General features: G+C 39.8%; 1 protein-coding gene and 1 non-coding gene across 2 annotated transcripts in view; one reads left to right on the top strand and one right to left on the bottom strand.

The window, feature by feature from the left end:
- PPM1L (protein phosphatase, Mg2+/Mn2+ dependent 1L) overlaps positions 1-19,563 on the top strand; it is a 338,714-nt gene that overhangs the window by 155,588 nt on the left and 163,563 nt on the right. The gene's annotated exons all lie outside the window — the stretch shown is intronic.
- TRNAC-GCA (transfer RNA cysteine (anticodon GCA)) lies at positions 16,032-16,104 on the bottom strand. Its single transcript has one exon. It is a non-coding gene; the product is annotated as a tRNA-Cys (tRNA).

The raw sequence follows: 19,563 nt of genomic DNA, 5'->3' as shown, positions 1-19,563 counted from the left end.
AGAATAGACTGTAAGATGCCTGGACTGGGTCTTCCCAGGTGGCGCTAGTGGTAAAGAACCAGTCTGTAGACTTTAGAGAGGGGAGTTCCATCCCTAGGTTGGGAAGCTCCCTTGTTTAGGAAATGGCAACTCAATACAGTATTCTTGCCTGGAGAATCCTATGGACAGAGTAATTTGGCGGGCTATTGTCTGTAGGGTTGCAAAGAGCTGGACATGGCATGCCTGGACTGTTATTATGCAATGGAAATATATTTTAGAATTTATAAGTTTATTTTTAAGCCTAATTAACTTCTCTATGAATATTTGGTTGTCATTATTTAGTCACTAAGTCATGTCTGACTCTTGCAGCCCCATGGGCTATACCCCACCAGGCTCCTCTGTCCATGGGATTCTCCAGGCAATTATACTACAATGGATTGCCGTTTCCTCCTCCAGGGGATCTTCCCAATCCAGGGATTGAACCCGAGTCTCTTGCATTGCAGGTGGATTCTTTACCAGGAAAATCTCATGAATATTTTAAACCAACATTAATGTATCTTCAAACCAAGTAATGCAATGTGTAGAAAACTCTCTGCTGCAGATTTTAAGTAAAGTGAATTTATAATTTGGCTCAGAATGATCAAGGATCTACTCAGCAATTGATATTACTTCTCTTGGAATGTTTAAGTTTTTAGCACTTTTTAAGGAGATTAGAGAAGGAAATGGCAACCCACTCCAGTACTCTTGCCTGGAAAATTCCGTGCACAGAGGAGCCTGTTAGGCTACAGTCCATGGGGTCGCAAAGAGTTGGACATGACTAAGCAACTTCACTTTCACTTTCAAGGAGATTAGAAAGAAGATAGAATTTAGGTTTTTTACCATATATCTTCATTTCTGGACAGGGGAGATTACAGTTAGATTCCTGACATTTATTGATAGCAGGAAATAAATATCAGTCATTTCAGTAGAAATCAAATTTTTTTTTTGCTGTATCACTATATATGTTTTTTTAATCTAAGTTTTTGGTTTTTTGAAAAAGATCCTCAGAATTTTTTCTTAATAGTTTTCAGGTAAAACTGTGTAATAATATAACATATAATGTATAAAGCTATAAAATATGTATATATGTGATCAATGCATGTAAAATATCACATACCAGATCAAAGAAGGCTGTGGTCAGTAATTCACAGAAGCAAGATATCTTCACTTCCTGACCATGTTTCTCAAAATATATTGTACTTGCTTTCTTATCATCATCAAAATGCATATACTTCTTATTGCCTTTCTTTCTTGCAATGGATAAAACTTTTCTCTATATAGAAGGCAGGGAACCAATACAGGAAAATGCCTAAAGGAATGTGTATAAGCTGCCAAAATGGATAACTCCTGGGATGTTTCTAAAAGCATCATAAATAGCATATAGTGCATTTGCCTTCTCTCTTACTGAGCTATTGAAATAGCTCACTCAGCACTTTTGTTAAATAATATCCCTGGGACATGAACCAAATAGCATTTCCTCTTCAGTCTTATCTGTCATTTTCCTGATTCCAAAACCAGTCTCCAGATGTCAAAATATGAAGGTGAAAGTGGATGAAATTGTTTTTATTTATAGAGCTTCCTATAGCAAACTGATGGACCAAGATTATCCCCTGTTGTCTAACCCCCAGTCAGTTGGTCAATGATCCCAAAGTAAAGGCTTTACCCTATGAGTGTCCAAGTTATCTTTAACCTTCAGTGTAGTTTATATTCTTTGCAGCCAAAGATGGAGAAGCTCTATACAGTCCACAAAAACAAGACCAGGAGCTGACTGTGGCTCAGATCATGAACTCCTTATTGCCAAATTCAGACTGATATTGAAGAAAGTAGGGAAAACCACTAGACTTCAGGTATGACCTAAATCAAATCCCTTATGATTATACAGTGGAAATGAGAAATAGATTTAAGGGATTAGATGTGATAGATAGAGTGCCTGATGAACTATGGAATGAGGTTCATGACATTGTACAGGAGACAGGGATCAAGACCATCCCCATGGAAAAGAAATGCAAAAAAGCAAAATGGCTGGGGAGGCCTTACAAATAGCTGTGAAAAGAAGAGAAGTGAAAAGCAAAGGAGAAAAGGAAAGATATACTCATTTGAATGCAGAGTTCTAAAGAGTAGCAAGGAGAGATAAGAAAGCCTTCCTCAGCAATCAGTGCAAAGAAATAGAGGAAAACAACAGAATGGGAAAGACTAGAGATCTCTTTAAGAAAACTAGAGCTACCAATGGAACATTTCATGCAAAGATGGGCTCGATAAAGGACAGAAATTATATGGACCTAACAGAAGCAGAAGATATTAAGAAGAGGTGGCAAGAATACACAGAACTATACCAAAAAGATCCTCAAGACCAAGATAATGACAATCGTGTGATCACTCACCTACAGCCAGACATCCTGGAATGAGAAGTCAAGTGGGCCTTAGGAAGCATCACTATGAACAAAGCTAGTGGAGGTGATGGAATTCCAGTTGAGCTCATTCAAATCCTGAAAGATGATGCTGTGAAAGTGCTGCCCTCAATATGCCAGCGAATTTGGAAAACTCAGCAGTGGCCACAGGACTGGAAAAGGTCAGTTTTCATTCCAATCTCAAAGAAAAGCAATGCCAAGGAATGCTCAGACTACCGCACAATTGCACTCATCTCACACGGTAGTCAAGTAATGCTCAAAATTCTCCGAGCCAAGCTTCAGCAATACATGAGCTGTGAACTTCCAGATGTTCAAGCTGGTTTTAGAAAAGGCAGAGGAACCAGAGATCAAATTGCCAACATCCACTGGATCATCGAAAAAGCAAGAGAGTTCCAGAAAAACATCTATTTCTGCTTGATTGATTATGCCAAAGCCTTTGACTGTGTGGATCCCAATCAACTGTGGAAAATTCTGAAAGATATGGAAATACCAGACCACCTGACCTGCCTCTTCAAGAAGCAACAGTTAGAACTGGACTTGGAACAACAGACTGCTTCCAAATAGGAAAAGGAATACATCAAGGCTATATATTGTTACCCTGCTTGTTTAACTTATATGCAGAGTACATCATGAGTAACGCTGGGCTGGAAGAAGCACAAGCTGGAATCAAGATTGCCGGGAGAAATATCAATAACCTCAGATATGCAGATGACACCACCCTTATGGCAGAAAGTGAAGAGGAACTCAAAAGCCTCTTGATGAAAGTGAAAGAGGAGAGTAAAAAAGTTGGCTTAAAGCTCAACATTCAGAAAACAAAGATCATGGCATCCTGTCCCATCATTTCATGGCAAATAGATAGGGAAACTGTGGAATCAGTGTCAGACTTTATTTTTTTGTACTTCACAATCACTGCAGATGGTGACTGCAGCCATGAAATTAAAAGACGCTTACTCCTTGAAAGAAAAGTTATGACCAACCTAGATAGCATATTGAAAAGCAGAGACATTACTTTGCCAACAAAGGTCCGTCTAGTCAAGGCTATGGTTTTCCCAGTGGTCATGTATGGATGTGAGAGTTGGACTGTGAAGAAAACTGAGCACTGAAGAATTGATGCTTGTGAACTGTGGTGTTGGAGAAGACTCTTGAGTCCCTTGGACTGCAAGGAGATCCAACCAGTCCATTCTGAAGGAGATCAGCCCTGGGATTTCTTTGGAGGGAATGATGCTGAAGCTGAAACTCCAGTACTTTGTCCACCTCATGTGAAGAGTTGACTCATTGGAAAAGACTCTGCTGCTGGGAAGGATTGGGGGCAGGAGGAGAAGGGGGCAACAGAGGGTGAGATGGCTGGATGGCATCACTGACTCGATAGGCGTGAGTCTGAGTGAACTCCGGGAGTTGGTGAGGGACAGGGAGGCTTCGCGTGTTGACATTCATGGGGTTGCAAAGAGTCGGACACGACCGAGCGACTGAACTGAACTGTGGTTTAAGATAATGTACCTTACTTGAAGTACATTTAGCTGAGTTATGTAATTTGTTTTGTATATTTTGCCAAAGTAAAATCATGGTGTAAAAATGAAGTAAAAAATGATGAACCTTGTAGCATGCACCATAGCACTGATAGAAACACTACACTGAAATTCTATTGCTATTTTAATATCTCCACTATTGCACAGAAAATTTAGATTGCTTTCTGTTTCTGTTGCAAGTATGTATGAATGTGCCTTTAAGGTGTGGGAGATACATGAAAATGCACTTTGAAACGCTAAAGTGCTATGTAAGTATAGGGTGTTATTTTGGGTCTGTGGCACTTGACTCACCTGTTCTGTATGCATTTTAGATTTTCATATGTACAAGTTTTGTAATAATATACTAAGGGAAAATGGCTCATGTGATCTTTTGAATTCTTTCTCATATGTCCGAAAGCTTGGGAATGAATAGACTCTATTAGAGAAGAAGGACCCATAAATATGACTCAGGTGAATTGCTTTATTTTTCAGGTCAGAAACAAAGACCTGAAGAAGTGAGGTATTTTGCCCAAGATTGCAAAGCCAGTTAGTGGAGCTGAGATAGGCACCATCTAATCCCCGGATCCCTGGCATATTACTCATTCTTCAGTTCAATAGATATAGAATCTTGTTTAGCAACCGGGCAAACAACCACAAAGGATGTTGGCTTTGCCCATTTTGTTAGTGTACCTTTTTTCTTTTTTTTATAAAAAATATACATGCCTGTCAGTCCAGTCCACCTGTATTGTGGAGACCTGGGTTCAATCCCTGGGTTGGGAAGATCCCCTGGACGAGGGCATGACAACCCATTCCAGTATTCTTGTCTGGAGAATCCCCATGGACAGAAGCACCTGGTGGGCTACAGTCCATGGGGTTGCAGAGAGTTAGACAAGACTGAGTCACTAAGCATGGAGACACCAGTGGTTAGGACTCCACCTCCCAATGCATAGATTTTATCCCTTGTCAGGGAACTAAGGTCTCAATGCTGTGGAAGTGGTCAAAAATTAAATAAATAAATGAAAGTGTTTGTACCATTAAAAAAAACCATTCAAAAATATATATATATATGTATACTCAATAACAAATCTGCCTTCAGGAGATTCGATTTTCCCATAACCAGGCATTATGATCAATTCAGAAACATGGATCTAATGATTTTTAAATTCTAGATTACTATGATATTGTAATTCACTTTATAAGACATGTTAATTTATTATTACCTATTCTTATTCCTTTTTGCCAAACTATATGTCTTTTTTTTTCTCCTGTGTCTTTTATTATCCTGTGCCTTGGGGAAGTTAAGTCAATTTTCATAGCTTCTATCTGATGTTACATTCACATTATTGCTTAAGAACAGGGGTTAGATGTGTCTTGGGACCTTACTGTGTACAGCCTCACTCTGAACTTTGTCCTCACTTCGGTGAGCCTGGTGGAAAAAGCTCTTAAGTTGTCAGTTTTGAAGACCTGCCAGAGTTCCCACAGTGCTACTCTTCACCTACAGCTTTCATTTGGGTCCTCACTGTGCTTTCTGAACTTGTTTTGTGCCCAGTGGGAATAATAATTGTCCATTCTGTACCTTAGAATGTGACACTTATAGAGTTTCTGAGAAATTTATAGAAGAGTACTTTGTTTGGGGTTCTTGATCCTTTGGGTATGTCATCTCAGTAAGGATATCAGGAGTGTCACCCAAACCGCTACTATCTATTCAGAAAGAAGGATAAGGAAGAGGGGGAGGCGGAGGGGGAGGAAAAGGAGAAAATGCTTTATAAATGGAGAAATGTAGTTTAACAACAGTGTAAGGTGGTCTAATATTGTTAGCAGGACCCTCCTCCACCAACCAAAAATTTTAAAAATAATTTTATTTACTTTTTAAAGTTTTGGCTGTGCTGGGTCTTCATTGCTGCGTGAGCTTTTCTCTAGCTGCTGCGAGTGGCGTCTGCTCTCTAGTTGGTGATGCACAGTGTCATTGCAGTGACTTCTCTTGTGGAGCAGGGGCTGTCAGGCTTCAATAGTTGTGGCTCATGAGCTCAATAGTTGCAGCTCCCAGGCTCTAGAGCACAGGCTCAGTAGTTGTGCACACGGGCTCAATTGCTCTGCGGCACATGGGACCTTCCTGGAGCAGAGATTGAACCCGTGTCTCCTGCGTTGGCCTTGGCAGATGGACTCTTTAGCACTGAGCCACCAGGGAAGCCCCAGCCAAAGTTTTTTAATGGCTATCTTAGTACCAAGATGTTGCTCCACTCTCTGTTTATTGTCCTCTCCTATCTTTACTAATGTCTACCTTCCTAAAGTCCCCTCTCCAATGCTGCTTTTTCTTTAAGCTTCTCTGATTCACACCCCGCCCCCGCCATGTTACACTGAGTATCATAGTTACTGCTATTATTTTTTAATTTAGTCCAGAGCTAGACTGAAAGTTCCTTCAGGGCTTATATGAAACATCTAGAGGAAAGCTTTGCATGTTATAGGTTGTTCAGTAATATTTATTGAATTGATTTTGGGGGAAAATGCATTTTTAGTATTTTTTTCCCTCAATTCCTTCCTTATAATTTTACTTAGAATTAAACAATAGTGTGAGGGTCTTCCTGGTGGTGCAGTGGTAAAGAATCTACCAGCCAGTGCAGGAGATGCAAGAGACATGGGTTCAATCCCTAGGTCAGGAAGATCCCCTGGAGCAGGAAATGGCTACCCACTCCAGTATTCTTGCTTGGAAAATTCCATGGGTAGAGCAGCCTGGTGGGCTACAGTCCATGGGTTCACAAAGAGTCAGACATGACTGAGAGACTGAGCTTGCATGCACACATACAAATAATAGTGTGTGGGAAAAAACTTTAACTCCCAATGCCTTTCATTATATTATTTTATAAGTTGAAAAAAATTATTTTAGAGGATTATAGTTTATTTTATAAATCAATTCAGCTGCACGTCTTTTTAATTAAAACTTAAATTTTATTTTCCATTTGTGTTTTTCTTTTTTCTCTAGTGATTGTATTTAAGTATTCAAAGTTAAGAACTGAATCTTGGGCAAATAATTGATCAAATTACATTTATTTTGTAAAGGAAGTTTAATTCCATTTACTCAGAGCAAATCAATTCTTAGGGTAGAAATATGTCATCATGAAGATTGATGACATGTTCGAGATTATAACCTTCCTACCCCCTTTAAAAAGTGAGTATAGGAGCCATTGTGAGCAATGATGCTTCACGTTTCATTTTCCACTACTAAAGTGTTTTAAAATGACAAAAATCATTCTTTACAATATTACGGTCAAAAATGCAAAGACATTTATTGGCTGAGAGCATTGTGTTTCTGATAGCTTTGCCTGGAGTTATGATGGAAATTTTGACACAATCATAATTCAAGTTGTGATTAATGGGAATCATTATGGTCTTCCCTAGCCTTATTAGAAGGTCATTTGGAAATTTTATTTAGATAATCAGATGATTCCATGACCAAGTAGATATAGTGCTTTATTTTTTGTGTTTTTACTGTTGGGCGCTCACAGTGAGTGTAGCTTTATGTACACTCTTCCTTCTTCCTTTGACTGTTATCACTTCTTACAGCTGGGTTGATTACTACCCTAGTCACAATGAATGGCTGACATTTCTCATCTTACTGACTTTTGCAGGGCTTCATCATCAGATGATGCCTCTGAAGTCTCTGACTAGATAGTGCTTTTTTGCTTTTCTTAGCCTCCTGACCCCCACACCTCCATGCACCTCTACAGTGGAGATAGCCTTTACCCTTATTCCTAATAATAAAGGAGTATGGAATTGGGCAAAGAGACCAAGAGAGCTCAGTGCTGGCATTGGCTCTGACTGCTAATGGGCTTTAAAGCTTTGAGCAAATGACTTCTCCTCTGCAGACTTCATCTTTCTGATTTGTAATATGTGGGTTATATTAGGTGATCTCAAAGATCCCTTCTTGTATAATTCATCAAAATTCATCTACCAGAATGGCGGTGTGATAATTAGCAAGACTGATAGCTGGGGACAGGGAAATGGCACTGTGAAAAGCTCTAGTCTGCACTATCCCCGGTGAACATTCATGTTTGCATATTTTAGTAACAATATTCTCAGCTTCCTACCTCCACCCAATCACTCACTTAGCAAGAATCTTTCTCCCCCTTAACATTTTACAACTGTGTAATTTAATGAGCTCTGTTAATACCAACAAAATGGAGAAACAGTGCTATTTTAATATACATTTTAATATTCCTTCTAGGATTAGAGATACCAAATGAAAGATTTTTAGCTTTGACTTTTCAGGAAGAAAAAAATCACCTGTCTTTACTTAAGGGAGGAGAAAAATATCTCCAATGAAGAATCATGCCTCAGAATTGTTATTCCGTTCACACTCGCTCCTCTTTTGGCATGTACGACCTCATGTGTGAGCATAAAAGGAAGGTGACACATTAAATGAAGGGTCATTCTAAAAATACAAAGTTGACAAAAATGCTTTACTCTCAGGGATAGAGGTGAAGTACAAACCAAAATAATGGCTTATTCCTAGCTAATATTTGGAGATATTTCTTAAGTCCAGAAAGGTCAGAGGGAAATCCAACAAATGTCAACACTGTTTGTCAGGTGGCAAGACTCACTGTGTCTCCTGAGGAATTTAATTTATATTAATGAGGAGTGAGACCTGCCTTGGGCTCTCTCAGAGATGGCTGCGGTGCGAATTTTAATGATCTAACTTCATGAAAAGGATTCCTAACAAATTATTCAGTGAAACAACCTCACATGAGATTGCTTTTTAATCCTGAGGCTTCAGTTACTCTGACCTCTGCTGAGCCACAGGCACAAACTGGGACAGTCTTGGGATCTGGCCTCACTACATTGATAGCTTGCTGTCATTTCTCTTTCTTGTTGGGTTATCAGGGGGCCAGGCTAACCCAAGTGCCCGGCAATGCGCATATTCAGTCATGTCTGGCTCTTGGTGATCCCGTGGACTGTAGCCTGCCAGGCTCCTTCATTCTCGGGATTTTCTAAGCAGGAATACTGAAGTGGGTTGCCATTTCCTTTTCCAGTGGATCTTCCTGACCCTGGGATTGAACGCATGTCTTTTGTGTCTCCTGCGTTGGCAGACAGATTCTTTTCCAACAGTGCCACCTGGTAGGACAGCAAAGTGAGATTCTGACAATAAAGTTCTAATTCAGTTCAGCAGTCCTTCATGAAGACTCACAATTGAGGCAATGTGGGAGTGATGACAAGAGTCACTATTTATGTGCACTTATTATGTGCCAGACTCCCTATTAACTATCTTGTATTTCCAGTTTCTAATCTTTACGACAGTTGTACAGAATTACAGAGGTGGGGAAGAAGACTCAGCAGAATCAGACTTGGTAGGTCTGTTTAGTTCCAGTATCCATGGTTTTCCACTATGGACCTGCCTCTTAGGTTTTTCCTTTTTCATCTCACTTCTCAATGTTCCCCATAGCTTTCTTTTATCTAGCACTGGCTATGTTTTAGATACTGTGCTTGGTGCTTTATAATGTAAACCTACTAAATAGATGATATTAGTTCTACTTATAAATGAGAAAGGAGGGCTAGAGTGTTACGCAGTTTTCCCACATTGTCATTCCCACAACTTAGAGTTCCCATACTGCAACTAAGACCTGTGCAGCCAAATAAAAATAAGTAAATATTAAAATAATAAACTGTGTAAATGTTACTAAGTTACATTTTCTAAATTTGAAGTGATTCTGTGTTTGGGATTAAATTGCTCTTCAGTGGGCAAGAGCTAATGAAAATAAACATGCTCTAATATCATATTTAATATTATTAATATCATTTAATATCATAATACCAAATAATTTGTGTGTTTTATTAACTTTCTTGTATGCCTTGTAAGTTCTTGTCCTCAACCTTTCTATTAGCAGAAGTTGAATTCTAGGTATTTCACTTCTTTCTCTTTCTCTTAAAATATACTTGTTAAACTTAACAGAAAAATTTTTATAGCAGAATAAAACCCTAGATAACCTTCTTTGACCTCTTCTCATACAAGCAAATATTCTCAGTTTTAAACAGGTTTTCTACTTCCACTTAAGCACAGACCACTGTCTGTATTTTGGGAGCCTATCCTAGACTGTGAAGCCAGAATAGACACGATATCTTATACAAGATTTGATCTGAGAGCTTCATGGATTGGCACAAGGAGCTAATGAAGCAAGGGTGTTGGTTCGATACCCTGGAAATCACATGCTTCCCATTCCTCGGGGGCTTCATTTTAACCAAACATTTAATCCATTTTTATCCTAGTAACAACATCGTCATCAATAATAACATTTATTTAAAACTTACAAGACACGATGGTAGGCGACTCATATGTATTCTTTGTCTTCATAGCAATCCTATTGCAAAAGGAATATTATTGTCTTGCATCTTAGAAGGGAAAACCCAAGGTCAGAGAGGTTAGCAACCTTGCCCCTTGTCACAGAAAGTGACAGCGCTGGGATTTGAACCCAGATTTATTGTACTTCAGAGCCCAAGCTCTTAAGCATTTGGCTGTAACACTTCACAAGAGATTCATTGTGTACTAGGAAAAAAAGATTTCAAAACTTGATGTATGGGAAAGAAAGGCATAATGCAGAGCTGAAAATTACTGTAGAGAGATCATTGTCTAGGATAATATGCTTATATTTCTAAAAAGGAAAAGCTGAGGCCTAGAAAAGTCTTGGGACATGTTCGTGTTCACAAACTAGTAGGGTGCAGCCATCCTAGAGCCTAGGTCTCTTGACTTTTAGAGCCATAGTGTTTCCATACACGCCCCCCGCCCCCCTCACCCATGATGTGTCTCCCCTCTGTTTCAGGGAAATATTTAGTAGAATTCTAGTGTAGAAGAGGGAAAGATGATAAGGGTAAGAATACAGTCTATTGCATTGGGAAGCTGAGCTCAGATCATTGGGCCAAATTCTTACTGACCTTATCTTTTAAAAGTTTCCATGCTACATTGCTATCAGCTGTCATTATAACTAGATCTTTCCCACCATGTTCAACTGCAGTAGCTTATTGTTGTATGCACATTATATTTTGGGAGTGGAGAGAGAGGGGGAAAAAGGGAAAGAAGGAAACGGAGGGAACGGGGTGGGGGTGGGGGACAGAGAGAGACTGAAATAGAGACGGGAGAGGGAGACAGACAGGCAGCATCGTTCCTGGTGTGAGCCTTTCCCTTGTGCTGTTCCTGGAGGGCACCTGTCGCATGAGACGTGCACCTGCTGTTCCTAAGTCATCTTGCTGGCCTGGTGTCTCTTAGATTGTGAGCTTCTTGCCATGCTGGGTGTGATTTTGGTGTTGAAAGATATGTGATTCCGCACAACGTGCTCCAACTTTTTCATCTGGTTTACAGCAGAAAAATAAAGGTCTGTTCCAGTGCTGGAGGAAAGGCTGGCTGACTTGGTCTCAACAGAGATGCTATTGTGTTTCTCTGACCCTTTCTAAGGATCTTAAGGGTAATTTTAAGTATGTGATTTGGTAACCTAACTTCGTATAAGGTTAACCTAACCTCTACTGAATTTCTTTTGCATTTTCTCTCCCAGTTCTAATATACAACAATGTCTTTCTGGATAAGTATTCTTGTTGTGACCCTACCACTCCAGCTCTATAGGGCATGTTCTGTCCATTGGTAGTTCTCAATCTCGTTACACTCCACACTGAATCCTGTTCACCTGGGATCATTATGTTCTTTCAGTTGACACTGGTTCATTGATAAATCTGGAATATTGACCTTTCACATCAAAAACTAAGAATAATTAAGCAATAATATTTAGGAGGTTATCATATAAAGTATCTGCATGCTTTCTTCTTTTTCCCTCAAGTTTATATTTTTTATTTGTTCTGTGCTTCTTCATTTTTCTGAATTGGCAGTGTAATATTTTTGCTCTTAGTTATGTGTGTACTGGGGCTTCCCAGGTGGCTCAGTGATAAAGAATCTGTCTGCAATGCAGGAGACCTGGGTTTGATCCCTGGATTGGGAAGATCCCCTGGAGAAGGAAATGGCAACCCACTTCAGTATTCTTACCTGGGAAATTCCATGCACAGAGGAGCCTGGCGGGCTACAGTCCAAAGACCTGGACATGACTGAGTGAGTGAGCACTCACATGTGTGTATTATATTTTGTTATATTTATTGCTGAGATTCAATCATTTTGCTCACATCTTGCTAATTCCTTTCCAAGTATTGTCACTGTGTTTAATGAAAAAGTGAAAGTGAAAAGTGCTCAGTCTTGTCCAGCTCTTTGAAACCCAATGGACTATACAGTCCATGGAATTCTCCAGGCCAGAATACTGGAGTAGGTAGCCATTCCCTTCTCTAGGGGATCTTCCCAACCCAGGGAGCAAACCCAGGTCTCCCACATTGTAGGCGGATTCTTTACCAGCTGAGCTACCAGGGAAGCCCATTTATAACAGTGTGACAGAGACAAGAGAAATCAAAAAGGGATGGTGAAGGAGTCCTGAGCTAGCGACAGTGGGAAGCTGATGCTACGCGTCAGCCTTAAGGGGCACAGGTATCCTGTTATTGGAAACCAGCAAGAGCTGGAGATGTGAGAGGCCGACTATTCAACAGGAACAGGAATGTAGCCACTGCCAGTCTGTGGTCTGACAGGGAGGAATCCAAGAAGATAAATGTCTCAACGTAACTGTCCTCTTAGCCTCCTGAGTTCAGTTCAGTTCATTTGCTCAGTCATGTCCGACTCTTTGCAACCACATGAACCGCAGCATGCCAGGCCTCCCTGTCCATCACCAACTCCCAGAGTCCACCCAAACCCATGTCCATTGAGTTGGTGATGCCCTCCAACCATCTCATCCTCTGTCGTCCCCTTCTCCTCCTGCCCTCAGTCTTTCCCAGCATCAGGGTCTTTTCCAGTGAGTCAGCTCTTTGCATCAGATAGCCAAAGTATTGGAGTTTCAGCTTTAACATCAGTCCTTCGAAAGAACACCCAGGACTCATCTCCCTTAGGATGGATTGGTTGGATCTCCTCGCAGTCCAAGGGACTCTCAACAGTCTTCTCCAACACCACAGTTCAAAAGCATCAATTCTTCGGTGCTCAGCTTTGTTCACAGTCTAACTCTCACATCCATTCATGACCACTGGAAAAACCATAGCCTTGACTAGACGGACCTTTGTTGGCAAAGTAATGTCTCTGCTTTTCAATATGCTGTCTAGGTTGGTCATAACTTTCCTTCCAAGGAGTAAGCGTCTTTTAATTTCATGGCTGCAATCACCATCTGCAGTGATTTTGGAGCCAAGAAAAATAAAGTCTGCCACTGTTTCCACTGTTTCCCCCTCTATTGCCCATGAAGTGATGGGACAGGATGCCATGATCTTCATTTTCTGAATGTTGAGCTTTAAGCCAACTTTTTCACTCTCCACTTTCACTTTCATCAAGAGGCTTTTGAGTTCCTCTTCACTTTCTGCCATAAGGGTGGTGCCATCTGCATATCTGAGGTTATTGATATTTCTCCGGGCAACCTTGATTCCAGCTTGTGCTTCTTCCAGCCCAGCATTTCTCATGATGTACTCTGCATATAAGTTAAAAGAGTAGGGTGACAATATACAGCCTTGACGTACTCGTTTCCCAATTTGGAACCAGTGTGTTGTTCCATGTCCAGTTCTAACTGTTGTTTCCTGACCTGCATACAAATTTCTCAGGAGGCAGGTCAGGTGGTCTGTATTCCCATCTCTTTCAGAATTTTCCACAGTTTATTGGGATCCACACAGTCAAAGGCTTTGGCATAGTCAATAAAACAGAAATATATGTTTTTCTGGAACTCTCTTGCTTTTTTGATGATCCAGCGGATGTTGGCAATTTGACCTCTGGTTCCTCTGCCTTTTCTAAAACAAGCTTGAACATCTGGAATTTCACAGTTCACGTATTGCTGAAGCCTGGCTTGGAGAATTTTAAGCACTACTTTACTAGCGTGTGAGATGAGTGCAATTGTGTGGTAGTTTGAGCATTCTTTGGGATTGGAATGAAAACTGACCTTTTCCAGTTCTGTGGCCACTGCTGAGTTTTCCAAATTGGCTGGCATATTGAGTGCAACACTTTCACAGCATCATCTTTCAGGATTTAAAAGAGCTCAACTGGAATTCCATCACCTCCACTAGCTTTGATCGTAGTGATGCTTCCTAAGGCCCGCTTGACTTCACATTCCAGGATGTCTGGCTCTAGGTGAGTGATCACACCATCATGATTATCTGGGTTGTGAAGATCTTTTTGGTATAGTTCTTCTGTGTACTCTTGCCACCTCTTCTTAATATCTTCTGCTTCTGTTAGGTCCCTACCATTTCTGTCCTTTATTGAGCTCATCTTTGCATGAAATGTTCCCTTGGTATCTCTAATTTTCTTGAAGAGATCTCTCTAGTCTTTCCCATTCTGTTGTTTTCCTCTATTTCTTTGCATTGATCGCTGAGGAAGGCTTTCTTATCTCTCCTTGCTATTCTTTGGAACTCTGCATTCAAATGAGTATATCTTTCCTTTTCCCCTTTGCTTTTCCCTTCCCTTCTTTTTTTTTCATAGCTATTTGTAAGGCCTCCTCAGACAGCCATTTTGCTGTTTTGCATTTCTTTTTCTTGGGGATGGTCTTGATTCCTGTCTCCTGTACAATGTCATGAACCTCCATCCATAGTTCATCAGGCACTCTATCTATCAGATCTAGTCCCTTAAATCTATTTCTCACTTCTACTGTATAGTCATAAGGGATTTGATTTAGGTCATACTTGAATGGTCGAGTGGTTTTCTCCACTTTCTTCAATTTCAGTCTGAATTTGGCAATAAGGAGTTCATGATCTGAGCCACAGTCAGCTCCCGGTCTTGTTTTTGCTGACTGTATAGAGCTTCTCCATCTTTGGCTGCAAAGAATATAATCAATCTGATTTCTGTGTCAACCATCTGGTGATATCCATGTGTAGCGTGTTCTCTTGTGTTGTTGGAAGAGGGTGTTTGCTATGACCAGTGCGTTCTCTTTGCAAAACTCTTTTTCCCTGCTTCATTCTGTATTCCAAGGCCAAATTTGCCTGTTACTCCAGGTGTTTCTTGACTTCCTACTTTTGTATTCCAGTCCCCTTAGTCAAATCTCCTACTCTCCATTAGTCAAACCCACTGAGAAGCTAGAAGGCAAGAGAGTCCAGTTGTTGCTGGCTGTACCGATCAGCAGCTCAGGATAGAGCACCATAGATGGTGGAGAATGATTTGGAGGGACAGACGGAGAATATTCAGCAAAGAAGGAAAGTCTTTTTATTTTTTTAATTTGGTTCTTGTTTGAAATATAAACCTATTTGAATGTGTTTACCCTTAAAAAGTTGTCAGTTTTTATTAGTCTTTAAACTTGAATGGCCGTTTAATTGTTAAAGCCAACTCAAGAACTGCTTTTTAAAGCATTAGATCATGTTTTTATTAGGTTCTATTTATGATGAAATTTATGACCTAAGAGTTGCTTTTACTTTGGATATTTGACATTAAAATGACTTATAAAGAAGAAATATGGATCCTTATTACATTTGGACCAATAAAAATGGATGAGATATTTATACAAAGAAATACTTTTTGTTGGATAGTTGTTTCTCAGTTTCCCTGAATGCTACTTTGTAAATACCCATGAAAATGGGCGAGAAAGTCTCTGTACAGAGGTTGTGACTATATATGTAATCTACATACCACTACTTTCCTTCTTAAAAAGCATGCCTTATGTTTAGAAACAGTAATCATAACACAGGAGAGGCAAGGTTCCTCCCAAGCCAGGAGCAGCCTTATTATATTTGGGAGAAGGCATTTCAAAGGAGGATTAGTAATATCTATAGACTGTGATGTGTTCTCAGTCGTGTCTGACTCTTTTCAACCCATGGACTATAGGCCACCAGGCTCCTCTGTCCATGGGATTTCCCAGGCCAAGAATACTTTAGTGGGCTGCCAGTTCCTTTTCCAGGAGATATTCCTGACCTAGGGATCAAACCCGAGTCTTCTGCATTAAGTAAGTAAGTGAATTCGCTCAGTTGTGTCTGACTCTTTGCAACCCCATGGACTGTAGCCCAACAGGCTTCTCTGTCCATGGGATTCTCCAGGCAAGAATACTAGAGTGGGTTGCCATATCCTTCTCCAGGGGATCTTCCTAACCCAGGGATCGAACCTGGGTCTCCTGCTTTGCAGGCAGACGCTTTAACCTCTGAGCCACCAGGAAAGCCCCAGAAAAAGTCTTAAGACCTTACAAAACTCAAGAACATAAAATGTTGCATCGGTGGTGTCAGCTTTATAGATGTGTGCAATTAGGATCTATCACCACAGTTTAAGGTCCAAATCTAATATATGCACTGATTTTGGGGGTAGGGAGGAGGGTCCCTTGAACAGGCCCAGTTTCAAAGGGCTTCCCTGGTGGCTCAGCTGGTAGAGAATCTGCCTGCAGTGCAGGAGACCTGGGTTTGATTTGTGGGTTGGGAAGATCCCCTGGAGAAGGGAACAGCTACCCACTCCAATATTCTGGCTTGGAGAAGTCCATGGACTTCTGCATTGGCAAGTGAATTCTCTACCACTGAGCCACCTGGGAAGCCCCATAATCTCTGGTAGAGGAATACAAAAGGGGCATGCAGAGTAGACCGAGAACTTTGATCTGTCCTACTTTCAAACATGGGAGCTATTTGGCTTTGATCTCATATCAATACCAATTCTGCTGCTCTTGATGGTGGAGGGAGAGTCTTGAACCCCTACAGATTATTTGTATCTCTACATTCAGGAAGGAAAGCAGAGAAGCTGGTGGTAAAGACTTCTCAGTTTATGAGATTAATCTATGTTAAATCAGTAGTGAGAAGGGATAGTTGGGATTTAAATAGAACCACACGCCCTGAAAATTGAATGGAATTTAGAGATCACCTGGTGTATTTATTCTTCAAGCCTAAAGGACAAAGCCTAAATAAATCCTGGGACAAACCTCACTCTCAGCTTTTCCTAAAACAGTGCTTCAGTCAGGCAAATTGTTATGCAAGCTGGGGTCTATTTGCCTTCTCTGAGCAAATCCATAGCTCTTCACCTCTTACTTGTTAGAAAATAATCCTTTATAATTGCTGGTTTTGTGTTTTCAAAGAGCTTCCCCTTAACTTTTAACCCTACCCATTAATCACAGAGGAAGAGACTGAAACACTGAAAGTAAAGCCTTAAATTTAGCATCGGTGCACTCTGTAACACCTTGGAGCTGCCTTCTGTTGACAGGATTCTGTACTGGGAGAGCAAACTCTTAAAAAGAGGGAAAAGATACCGAGAGGCAGTTGTTGGAGGGATTCTGAAGGCATTCCCGTTCCTCTACTAAGGCCTGGAATTTCCCCAATTCTACCAGTTCACTTTTCTGAATCTCCTATGACCTTCTATAAGAATGTGACTGTCCATGCTGGAGAGTTATTTGCTCAAATTGAAGTGTGTCTGATAGAAATTGTTGAAGTGTTAATTACAGCAGGTTGTTTGATAGGTCGATGTAATAATTGATGTGACAAACGGTTATTAAGTATTTACGAAGTTCAGAGGGCTGCTATGGGTGCTGTGAGTCATAAAATGTGTGTCTCTGTGTGTATGTGTTTATGCTCAATTGTGGTCAGCTCTTTAGTCCACCAGGCTAGTCTGTCCATGGGATTTTCCAGCAAGAATGCTGGAGTGGGATCAAACCTGGGTCTCATGCACTGCAGGTGGATTCTTTACCACTAGTGCTTGCCACCTGGGTAAATGGGAGATAATAAATGATTCCTTCCCAAATGATTTTATAATGTAGTCAGAGACCCTCCAGCAGAGAGGGAGGGATATTTGGGATATCCCAAATAGTGAATAACCCTGAGTTTTCTTGTAAACGTTGGATTTGATAACGATTTTGAGATGTGTATTTGACAGCATTACATTTTGTGATGGGGTAACTTGAGTATGAAGTAGGTTTTCAGGGGGCAGATGAGACGTTTAGTGGGATGCCCTGTAGCTAAGATGTTCTGTGGATAACATATCTGTGTTCCATGCAAATGACTTACGAATTTTTCAAAATATTTGAGATATCTTGGGGGCTATGTTTAAAAGGAGATAGAGCAGAGATTGAAATAAGGGTATGGAATTGTTGGTCCCAGCTAATAGAGTTGGATTCATGAGTTTTGAGGGTGGTAATGTACAAAAAGTGAAATTAGGCTGCAAAATGTGTAAATTTTTCAGACAAGTGTAGGGAACCGAGGCTATCTAGAGGTAGACAGAGAACCATACTGTCAGAAGTTGAAGAAAATATGATTTCAGTAATATTTTTAGTTTTAACATGAAACATTTTAAAATCACCTTTTTTGAGGTATAATACATCTACAATAAAGCAAACGCATTTTAAGTATATTTCAGTGGGTTTTGGTAAATTGGTATAGTTGTATAATCACCACAATCAAAATACAGAATATTTCATCACTCCAGAAAATTCTCTTGTGTCCCTTTTCAGTTATTTCTTACCTTGACTCTTGGCCCCAGGCAACTGCTGATATACTTTCACTGTAGATTAGATCGGTCTTTTCTAGGATTTCATCTGAAAGGAGTCGTACTATGTGTAGTCTTTTTGTCTGGCTTGTTTTTGCTCAGCATGTTTCTGAGATTCAGTCATGTTGATCTGTATATTAGCAATTCTTTCCTTTTCATTTCTTAGTATGTATCCATTCAGCTCCTCATGGATATTTGGTTTGTTTGCAATGTTTGACTACTGTTAATAAAGCTACTGTGAACATTCATGTACAATTTTTTTTATTGAGATATAGTTGATTTACAATATTGTATTGGTAACAGGTGTACAGGAAAGTATGTTATACATATATATATATTATTTTTCCCAATTTTTTTCTAGTATCATTTATTATAAGATACTGAATATAACTCCCTGTACTATACAGTGAATGCTTGCTGTCTATTTTGTATATGGCAGTATATCTATGTTAATTCTATACTCCCAATTTATCCATATCTCCCCATCCTCTTTGGTAGCCACAATTTGCTTTCTATGTCTGTGAGTCTGTTTCTGTTTTATAAATAAGTTCATTTGTCTATTTTTTAGATTTCACATATAAGTAATATCATATAATATTTGTCTTTCTCTAACTTACTTCGCTTAGTATGATGATGTCTAAGTCCATCCATATCGCTGCAAATGGCATTATTTCATTTTTTATGGCTAATAGTCCATGTATATGTATCTCTGTGTATATATGTGTGTGTGTGTGTGTGTATATATATATATATATCACAGCTTCTTTATCCATTCATCTGTTGATGGACACTTAGGTTGCTTCCATGTACAATTTTTGATTAGAAATATGTTTTGATTTTTCTTGGATGAACCTAAGAGTGGAATTGCTTGCTGTATACTAAGTATATGTCTACCTTTCTAGGAAACTGACAAACTGGTTTCCAGGGGGTTGTATCATTTTTTGTTGCAGTAGTGAGTGAGAATTCAAGTTTCCCTGCATCTTTGTGAACACTTGGCATAGGCATCCTTTCAAAATTTTACCCAATATATTAGGTGTGTAGTGGTATTTTATTGTAGTTTTAATTTGTGTTTTCCTGGTGACTAATGATGTGCTTGTTGTCTATTTGTATATATCTACTTTTGTGAAGTGACATGTCTTTGGTCATTTTTTATTATAGTGTT

The sequence above is a fragment of the Ovis aries genome, chromosome 1, assembly GCF_016772045.2.
Source record: "Ovis aries strain OAR_USU_Benz2616 breed Rambouillet chromosome 1, ARS-UI_Ramb_v3.0, whole genome shotgun sequence".
NCBI classification, from domain to species: domain Eukaryota; kingdom Metazoa; phylum Chordata; class Mammalia; order Artiodactyla; family Bovidae; genus Ovis; species Ovis aries.
This window is presented reverse-complemented; position numbering and strand designations above follow the sequence as displayed.